Here is an 11,150-nt window from a genome sequence, read left to right as displayed (position 1 = left end):
CACTCATTTGAATCATGCCGGTCCTCCCCCTAAGATTGTGAAAAATGAGGATTTTGATTCTTGGGTTTATCGCTTTAAACGTCATTTAAATCATGTGAACACTAACCTTTGGAGAATCATTGAAGAAGGTCTCTATCCACATGATCCAAGCAACTTCACTCCTCGAGAAGCCGCGGACAATCAATTCAATGAGAATGCTCTCTTCATCATTCAAGATGCTATTCCACCCGAAGACCTACCTCATCTTCGTCCTTTCGCCTTGGCCAAAGATGCATGGCATTGTGTCGTGTCTCTCTACCGGGGAAGCGCAAGCATTCAACGCTCCAACTATGAAGTGGTACAAGATGAGGCCGATGAGTTTGCAATGAAGGAAGATGAAGAACCTCGTGAGCTCTATCGGAGAGTAACCAAACTCGCAGTCTCACTACGAGATCACGGGAGCAAAAACATGGATGACAATTGGATCAAGCGCAAATTCCTCAAGGCAATGATGCCCTATCACAAGGCCATGTCCTCCGTTATTCGTCAAAGACCGGACTTCCACACTTTGACCTCAAGCGAAGTGTTGGATGAGTTTGTGGCCATGAACATTTTGGACAAGACCGCCGACAATGCGGTGCTCCGTTCTCAACGGGCAAAGAAGCCTAACCTTGCATTGAAGGCCAAGCTCATAGTGGAAGACGAAGAAGAGGAAGAAGAGGAGAGCAACCCCGAAGATATGAAGTATGCATATCATGAACACATGGCACTTGCTTCAAGGCAATTTTGGAGCAAGAAAAACTCAAGGCCAAACTTTAGCAAAAACAACTCGAGTGGTACAAGGGGCAAGCAACGTGTAAGGACTTGCTACAATTGCGGCAACGTGAGTCATTTCGTTGCAGAATGCCCGTATGAGAAGAGGGAAGACAATGGTGGCAAACTCATCCGAAAGGACAAGGCCAAGTCGTTCCCCAACAAGAACAACTTCACCAAGAAGACTCATCCCAAGGCTTTGGTTGTGCAAGAAGAGTACAATGAGGACGATGACGATGATGAAGATGATGAGTCGGTTGCCATGGCCTCCGTTGCCATTGCAACAACGTCACGGGTGTCTCTCTTCGACTCTCCCAACGAGAGCATCACCGCCAAGTGCCTCATGGCTAAAGCCACCAACAAGGTAACCTCCAACATCAAAACTACCATCATTAATCATCCTTCCCAAATGGATAGCATTAATGAATTTGAGGGAGCTAATGTGGAGGCTAACGAGTTTGAGGCCTTTATGGCAAACTCAAGGGAAAATCCAAGAAGCACTTTATTGCTCTCTTGGAACAACTTGGTGAGGCCAATGACATGATCGAGGCTCACGAAGACACCATCTCTAAGATGGAAGGACATAGTCGTGACTATGCCGATGAGATTTCGGATCTTTCCAATGCTCTTGAGGAAGAGCGTGGTCTTCGTTTGGCTCTTGAGTAGTCACACAACGTAGATCATGCTAAGTTAGAGAAAGATTATGATCATGCCCTCGTTGTTTCTCGTGTGATAAATTCCGAGAAGGCCAAACTCGGGGTTGATCTTGCTAGACTCAAAGAGGAGTTTGATATACTTGACAAGGCCCACAAGGCCTTGAAGGGTATTCACGCTAGTCTCAAGGAGTCTCATGATCAACTCCAAGTGAAGCTAACTAAGGAGAAAGCAACTTTTCCTCATATGGTTTTAATTGATAATGCAAATGCTACTAACCCGTATTGTGAGCATATACATCTTGTTGAGGAAAATGCTAAGTTGAAGGAGCAACTTGAGAGAGGTCTTGCGACTTGCATACAAGGCAAGAAGAACCTCAATGATCTCTTGACCAACCAAAAGGGAGGTGTGGCCAAGGAAGGGGTTGGGTACGTCTCAGACTCCAAGAACAAGAAGAAGAATGACAAGACCAAACGGCCTCCTCCTCTCATGCAAACCTTTGTGAGGGAGGGAGAGAGTGCCCCCGAGGAGAAGAAGAAGAATAATGTCAAGAAGGGCAATGTCACCCCTCCCAACAAAGCCGGCGATTTTAATCCTTCTTATGTGTTATGTCGTGCTAGTGATGGGCATGTTTATGCCAAATTTGTTGGTTCTCTTCATGAATACATTGAATGGTCTATTTGGGTTCCTAAGACCCTTGTTACTAACCTCAAAGGACCCATTACAAAATGGGTACCTAAAACCAAGCATTGATCTCTTGTAGGTGTTTGCTTCCGGTGGTGGATCATGGTTGCTTGATAGCGGAGCTACAAATCATATGACCGGAAGCAAGGACTTGGTGGTGGACGTGCACAAGGTTCCATCTATGCCCACCAATGTCGAGTGGGGTGACGCCTCGTCTTCTAAGGTATTGGGACTTGGCAAGGTGGTCATCTCTCATGATCTCACGATCGAGAAGGTCATGCTTGTTGAGTCCCTTGCATACAATTTACTTTCCGTTCGTCAACTTGCAATCATGGGCTTTGCCACTTTCTTTGATATCGATACCGTGGCCCTCTTGTGGAGCAAGACTCTTAAAGTAGCCTTTGTTGGGCATGTCGAGAATGGTCTATATGTGATTAACTTTTCGGAGCGACCCACTAAGACCGCGACATGCCTAATGGCTAAATTTGATGTGGGATGGCTTTGGCATCGCCGTTTAGCCCATGTCAATATGAGATCTTTGCAAAGTCTCCTCAAGGGGGACCATGTCCGTGGACTAACAAATGTTAGTTTTGCTAAAGATCGTGCTTGCAGTGCCTGTATCAAAGGAAAGCTACATGAGAAGGCTCACCCTCCCACGACTATCATTTATTCAAAGAGGCCTTTGGAGCTCCTTCACATGGATCTCTTTGGGCCTCCATCCTTCGATAGTCTTGGAGGTAGGAAGTATTGCTTGGTGATTGTGGATGACTACTCAAGGTACACGTGGGTGTATTTCTTCAAGAGGAAGAGCGAGACCCAACAAACCGTCATTGACTTTGCAAATGAAGCACAACGTCAACACAATGCAAAGATCTTGACAATAAGAAGTGACAACGGCACCGAGTTCAAGAACTACACCTTGGATGAATTTCTTAGTGATGAGGGAATCAAGCATCAATATTCCGCACCATACACCCCTCAACAAAACGGTGTTGCGGAAAGGAAGAACCGGACGTTGATGGATGCGGCAAGGACCATGATGGCGGAGTTCAAGTCTCCGTACAACTTTTGGGCCGAAGCCATCAACACCGCGTGTCATGCATCCAATCGGCTCTACCTCCGCAAGGGCTTGAACAAGACTCCATATGAGATACTCACCGGTAACAAGCCCAACCTCAAGTACTTCCGGGTGTTCGGGTGTAAGTGTTTCATTCTCAAGAAAGGTGTTCGGTTGTCTAAATTTGAGGCTAGAGCTCATGAGGGCATATTTGTTGGTTACGCTACAAACTCTCATGCTTACCGTGTCCTCAATAAATCCACGGGACTTATTGAGGAGACGTGTAACGTGGAGTTTGATGAGAATAACGGCTCCCAAGTGGAGCAAAGTGGCACTTGTGATGTAGGTGATGAAATTCCTCCTCAAGCCATAAGAAGAATGGGTGTTGGTTTTTATCCTACCCATTGAGGAACTCCTTGTGGCCGAAGGAGAAGGACAATGCTCCACTCAAGTGGAGCCATCACCAACTCAAGGCCCACATGCTTCCGAAGAACAAAGTGAAGGCCCTCAACCTCATGAACAAGACCAAGGGCAAGATCATACTCAAGACGGTGTTGACACACCAAGTGATGCCCAAGGTCAAGTTCTCTCCCCCGAGCAAGTTCTAGATCAAGAACAAGTTCATGACGGCGCTCAAGATGATCAAGTAACCGCTCCTCAACTCACCACCGAGGAGGAATTAGAGCGTCGTGCCGCCAAGATTGCATCCAAACTCTCCACCAAGGATCATCTCATGACAAATGTGCTTGGAAGCTTAAGAAAGGGGGTAAGCACTCGTAGACAATTAGCAAATTATTGTGAGCATCACGCGTTTGTCTCTTGTGTGGAACCCCACAAGGTCTATGAGGCGCTAGAAGATCCGGATTGGCTCAATGCCATGCACGACGAACTCAACAACTTCGAGCGCAACAAAGTGTGGAGATTGGTGCCAAGGCCAATGGGGAACCACAATGTCATTGGAACCAAGTGGATATTCAAGAACAAGCAAGATGCCCATGGGATTATCATTCGCAACAAGGCTCGTTTGGTAGCACAAGGCTACTCCCAAGTCGAGGGTATCGACTATGGTGAAACCTTTGCTCCCGTTGCTCGTCTTGAATCCATTCGCTTGTTAATTGCATATGCTCCTCATCATAATTTTAAGTTACAACAAATGGATGTGAAGAGTGCTTTTCTTAATGGTCCCATTAATGAATTGGTTTACATCAAGCAACCCCCCGGGTTCGAGGATCCCTACTTTCCCGATCATGTGTATCAACTCGATAAGGCGCTTTATGGCCTTAAACAAGCCCCACGTGCGTGGTATGACCACCTTACCGAGTTGTTACAAGACCGTGGTTTTGAAGTTGGGCTAATCGACCCCACTCTTTTTACTAAGAAGGTCAAAGGGGAGTTGTTTGTGTGCCAATTATATGTTGATGATATTGTCTTTGGTTCCCCTAACAAAGCTTTCAATGAGGAATTTGCCGCTCTCATGACCTCAAAGTTTGAGATGTCCTCCATGGGAGAGTTGAAGTTCTTTCTAGGGTTCGAAGTGAAGAAAAGAAGAGAAGGAACCTTCATCAATCAATCCAAATACACTCAAGACATGCTCAAGAGATTAAGCTAAGTGACGTCAAGCCGGCTTCCACTCCAATGCCCACCAAGTGCCAACTTGACTTAGATCCCAATGGTAAAGTGGTGGATCAAAAGGTATATCGTTCCATGATTGGATCCTTGCTTTACCTTTGTGCATCTAGACCGGACATCATGTTGAGTGTGGGAATTTGTGCACGGTTTCAAGCCGCACCTAAGGAAAGTCACTATGTGGCGGTCAAACGAATCTTTCGATACTTGGCTCATACCCCAAACTTTGGCCTATGGTACCCTAGAGGATCAAACTTCAAGCTTCTAGGGTACTCGGATTCCGATTGGGCGGGAGACAAAGTGGATAGGAAGTCCACTTCCGGAGGGTGCCAATTCCTTGGTTGCTCTTTGGTAAGTTGGTCTTCCAAAAAGCAAAGTTGTGTGTCTCTCTCGTCCACTGAGGCGGAATATGTTGCCGCTGGTAGTTGTTGTGCTCAACTCCTATGGATGAGGCAAACTTTAAAGGATTACGGTGTCACTTGTGACAAAGTGCCTCTTTGGTGTGACAATGAAAGTGCCATCAAGATCTCTCTCAATCCGGTACAACATTTCAAGACGAAGCATATTGAGATCCGGTATCACTTCATCCGGGATCACATTAAACGAGGAGAGATCGAGCTCAACTATGTCAACACTCATGACAACCTTGCAGATATTTTCACGAAGCCCTTAGATGAAGCAAGATTTCGCGAGTTAAGGCATGAGCTAAATATCATTGATTCGAGCAATGTGGCTTGAACCCTTGCACACCCTACCACGCTCAACTTGTTGTCTAGTTTAGGTGTAGGCATGGACATAGGGGGAGTGTTGTTCTCTCAATGAACTCTCCCTCCCCCCATTATGCATAAATTGATTGTGTCTTTCACATTAGCCATATTTGATGGTACTTGTGCTTCAAAGATGAGTTTTGGTCATGGACCCAAGGATAATTCTTCGCGGTGCCATACCAATTGACTCAAACATAGGTGGCCTCGGCCACCGTCCTCTCTTCGGGGAGTTGGAGTTAGCCTTGCTGCTCTCGTGTTGTTTTCTCTCTTTCTCTCTTTGCTCTTTGTGTTAGGTTCTCCTAGGGTGTTGTTTCTCTCTTGTTTTTGTGCCCCTTCTTCCTCCCTTCGGATTGCACTCATTTGATCTTGGCTTGGGCTTAGGTGGTCAGGCGGTACAACCGGTTCCACGAGCGGTTCTACCGCTGGTTCCGGGTTGTGCTGTCCCAAGGGTTTCCGTTCGGTGCCTGGGCGGTTCCACCGCACATTCCCACGGTAACCCACGTCCGATACTACCTGTTGTTGCCGTGCGGTACTACCGCTGCCTTCCAGGCACCGGAAGTACCGCCTCCATCCACCGGTCTGTACCAGACGAGCGGTACAACCGCTCCCCTAAGCGGTTCTACCGGGGCGTGCGTACGGGCCTATATATACTCGACGGGGCTGAAGGGCTGTCTTTTTTCCCTTCGTCCCCGTTCCTCTTTTTCTTGCCCTAGCCGCCGGCCATCTCTACCCCTGCCCCGGAGTGCGTCTCGCGCTTCGGATCCTTGGCTCTCCGTGGATTCTCTCCGTGGAGGCCTTCCGATCTCTTCCCATGGATGGTGGTAATGCCTCGTGTTCTTTGCCTCTAGATTTGTGTTTAGGGTTATTCCTTGCCTAGGGCTTTACCCATCTTTCCGCGTTTAGTGTTCGATCTATGGCTTAGAAGAGTTCTTTGTTAGCCTCCTGTCTTGTTTGCAGCACTTAGAATTCGGAATATTACTTGTGTGATTCATATGCCTCGGTTAGATCTATCTTCCCTAGTAGTGCCACTGTCAGCGGTTCTACCACCCCTACGGGCGGTACAACCGCTGGAGCGGTACTACCGGCGGAAGATCCGGTACAACCGGAGTATATCAACCACTAAGCACTGTTCTATCTTCTCTGTTGTTGCAACTTGTTCCTTTTCTGCTAGTGGGTGCAATCCTCTCATCCTTGTTGGGTTTTTGTGTGTTCTTTTCGTGTGTGTGTTCAGGTGGCTCTAGTTCTCGCTCTGCTCCTCGCAAGACCAAGAAGAGGGCACGAAGGACCTAGCGCCCGGTTGTGTCAGATGATGAAGAATTTGTGATTCCCACCAAGCCCACTCGCCGTGAAAAGTCTGCAGCTGCTAAGCAACGTGTTGTCATGCCGTTGCATCGTTGGAAAGCCAAGGATTGGGAAGCCTACCACTCAAAGAATCCGTATGAGGTTCCCATTGCTCCCCGTTGGACCACTGTTCAGTTCCGGAATGAGATGCAAGTGCGTATTGTTCATGAACTCTTTGAGCACAACAAGAATAGATATGCCAAGCAGTGGACGATTGATTTTGATCATTGGAGGAACAACATGGAGTATTTTGGTGAGGCGTTAGCTCTCTGCGAGGAGTTTGATCTTGTCAAGATCATGTCAGTCAACTGTGACTTTGATGTTCAACTCATCCATCAGTTCTATGCCACGGTTCATTTTGGGGAAGATGATGCGCGCACTCTCACCTTCATGTGTCGCGATGAATTGTTTCACGTTCCCTGGAGGGCTTTCTGCAATGCTATTGGGTACGAGGATACCGGTCTGCAAGGAAGGGGTGGCATTCGCCCTCATGATTTTCCTGAGTCCATGCCTAAGGAGAAGCTTGCCCCTCTATACATTCGGGGCCGTGGGATTATTGGAGAATCCAACGATTTGGAGAAGGTCTATGACATCATGCACCGAGTGTTCTGCAATGTGCTCTTGCCCAAGGTGGGCAATCAAGATGAAATTCATGGCTATCTGGTTGATTTGATGGTTGCTATGAAGACCATGGTGGGGACAGGGGCAACGTTTGATGTGTCAAATTGGCTGTGGCATGAGATGTACAACATGGTCATCTACCGTAAAGTCCCAATCTACGCTCCGTTTGTCATGTGCTTTCTGAACTCTGTGTGGGCTGTTCGTCGTCCTGGAGAGCTCCTCACTTCTCCAGACAACCTCACTGTTCATGAGGTCAAGCTCCTTAAGAAGAAGAAGCATGTCGAGCCTCGCTTCCCTGAACATGCTCCTGAGGATGTCTATGCTACTTCTGACGATTGGGACTTTGAGCTGGAGCCAGGGGCCAAGCCTTCGTGGGTGGCCAAACTTACTGCCAAGGTAAAGAAGACCTTTTGTCTCCAGGCTGACATCCAGAAGAAGATGTATGAGGCACATGTCAATGAGAAGCTCGCACGGCGTCGCCAAATTGCAATGATGAAGCACCTCAACATGCAGGTTCAGAGTGGCTCTGAGAAGAGCATCACCCCAGAGGAGCGTTGGATCTCTACCCATAGCACCTGGACTGATGATGAAGCCCCTCCCCAGCCATCATCCTCGTTTGCAGCAGCTGACAATGCCATGGGAGTATCTGATCACGACGATGATGACGCCTCTGATGATGAAGATCCAAATGCGACTGAGGAGTCAGAGGAGGACGCCTGAGCTTTGGGTCGCTAGCTTCGCTCTTTTCCTTTTTGGTGTCTTGATGCCAAAGGGGGAGATAGGTCTCGGGGATTTGCTTGGGTTTGTTTTCTCTTATTCTCGTGTTTTTGTGTTTGTTCGTGGACTCTGTGCTGTGTGTGAGACTTGCTAGACTTGCTACTCCGTTTATTCGTAGGTCTTTATCTTATTATTGCCTCTAAGTATTATATTGTCTATCCTTTTGAGCTCAGAGTGATGAGTCTATAAAATCTAGGGGGAGTCTAGTCCTGAAAGTGTGCCCATGCTTTCTAAAAAAAGCTAGTACTTGTTGGGGCACACATTCAGGGGGAGTTCCGTCTAGATTTCATTGACTTATCTCTTGCAAATCGTGTTGTTGTCATCATCCACCAAAAAGGGGGAGATTGAAAGGGCATTTCCCTACTTTATGTTTTGGATGATGATGACAACCCTTTGTGGTCTAAACATGTGCTATATGTTTCAGGTTCTCGATGCTTAGGCTTACATCGGATTGCTATTACCTCTCGAAGGAAAAGATCGAAGACGTGTCCTCTTCGTTTTTATTTTCTTTGGTCATAGAGTACCCGTACTATCAAGAGGGAATCCTCATTAGGAAGCTCTGGGGGAATCATTTCACGTACACTTTTCTCACCCTCTCTTTGCCTTCCTCGGATGTGCGAGAGTGAGAGTTTTCCTTGTCTCTTCCCCTCTTTCCTGCTCACTGTTTCTGCCCAGCGGTTGTACCGCTCTCTGGAGCGGTTCTACCGCTGGGTCTTGTCGCTCACCAGCTTTTGCTCGAGCGGTTGTACCGCTGCCTCCGGGCGGTGGTACCGCCACCATGCTCTGCAACAGCTAGGGTGGTGGTTCCGTCCATGTACCGCTCAAGTACCGCTCTCGCCTCTGGTTTGATGTTGTTCTTGGGCGGTAGTGGCCCGGTTGGTCCGGTCATTCCTCGATGACCGGTACCATCGGTGGTCTGAGCGGTTCTTCCTCTCAGAACTTAGCCGCCCAAGAGCTCAAGGCCATGCGGTTGTTCCGGCCAGGCACCGCCCAAGTACCGGTCAAGCCCCTGTTTTGATGCGGTGGTTGTGCGGTAGCCAGGCGGTTAGTCCGGTTATCTTTCTTAGCCGGTACTACCGCCCGCCTGTCCGGTTGTATCGCTTGGTAGGGTTCTGCTGTTACACCGTGAGTCTCGGTTGTACCGGGACGAGGACCGGTTGTACCAGGACGAGGACCGGTTATACCGGGACGAGGACCGGTTGTACCGCTGTAGTGCAAAAATGCAGTAATGGTTGGATTTGTGGGGAGACTACTTAAGGGGGCTTCTCCCACCTACCACTTCCACCTTTGACCTCTCTCACTCCACCATTGATGCCCTTCAAGCTCTCTTGCCCGATCTCTCTCTCTAGCCACTCAAACTTGTTGATTTGCTAGGGATTGAAGGAGGAGACCTATATCTACACTTCCACCAAAGGATATTTGGTTCCCCCATACTTTCTTGTGTGGATTTTGTTACTCTTGGGTGTTTGAGCACCCTAGACGGTTGAGGTCACCTCGGAGCCATATTCCATTGTGGTGAAGCTTCGTGGTTTTGTTGGGAGCCTCCAATTAAGTTGTGGAGAGAGCCCCAACCTTGTTTGTAAAGGTTCGGTAGCCGCCTTCAAGGGCACCAATAGTGGAATCACGACATCTCGCATTGTGTGAGAGCGTGAGGAGAATACGGTGACCCTAGTGGCTTCTTGGGGAGCATTGTGCCTCCACACCGCTCCAACGGAGACGTACTTCCTCTCAAAAGGAAGGAACTTCGGCAACACATCCTCGTCTCCACCGTCTCCACTCTTGGTTATCTCGTGCCTTTATTTAAGCAAGCTTACTTGTTTTATATCTCTTGCTTGCTTGTGTACCTATCCTCGTTGCATCATATAGGTTTCTCACCTAGTTGCATTTCTAGACAACCTATTTTGATGCAAAGTTTAACTTGTTAAAGAAAAGCTAAAAATTGTTAGTTGCCTATTCACCCCCCCCCTCTAGTCAACCATATCGATCCTTTCACCAAGTCACCTAGCTAGGATAACCTACGAGGGATCTGACAGATTTAGCTCTGATAAGGGGGGTTATGATGTGGAGCATCCTAGGGTCATTACATTAGCTTTGACTCCATCGCCAACGAACATGTGCATCACATGTACCAAGGTGGATTTTATCCTTTATGTATGTGTGCTTGGTTCTCCCATGGATGGTATACTACTTGACCTTCGTTTCCTTTGCACCCAGGTTTGAGCCGAATGACGAACATGCAATGGAAAAGGTCATGCACAAGCGAGCGCTTACACCATCCGTGAGGGAAGCATGGAACCGGATAAGGAACCTTGAAGGCGAAGGCGGGTTTCAGGAAGCATCAACGAGTGTTCGAGCGAAGACCAACAAGGGAAGCACTCTCTAGACACCCCATGGCCAAGGCCCTCACTGTGTCGAGCTCTTTAGGTACCCCGTGCCCACGGGGTCCATAAGCTCGTTCCCCCACCCCACAACCCCGTTGCCCCGCAGGCTTGCATGTGTGTAAAGGATGGGAAATGTCCCTTGCATCCTTCACTGACCCCTCTCTTCCCCAACACCTATATATATTTCGTACCTCTATTTTCGAGGGTTAGCAAAGCATAAACTCATTGCTCATCATAGCTCCTCTTAGTAGGATCAAGGCCTCACAATTGTAGAAGAATCCCTTTGGAATATCAAGACCTCAATATCTTTGGAATGGAAAAGACTATCTCTCCAGACCCCATCTCTTCTATGGATTTGGAAAGAACTACTCCTTTGTTTTCCTTTATTCCTTTTGTTGTTCTTGTATCTAAGATGCTCACCTTGTATTGGCTTGAGATTTGAGGAGTACT

This window comes from Triticum urartu, chromosome 4A (genome assembly GCF_056163025.1).
Source record: "Triticum urartu cultivar PI428250 chromosome 4A, HENAU_Tu73, whole genome shotgun sequence".
In the NCBI taxonomy this organism is placed as follows: Eukaryota; Viridiplantae; Streptophyta; class Magnoliopsida; order Poales; family Poaceae; genus Triticum; species Triticum urartu.
The sequence above is the reverse complement of the archived record's forward strand: the minus strand, read 5'-3'. Positions refer to the sequence as shown.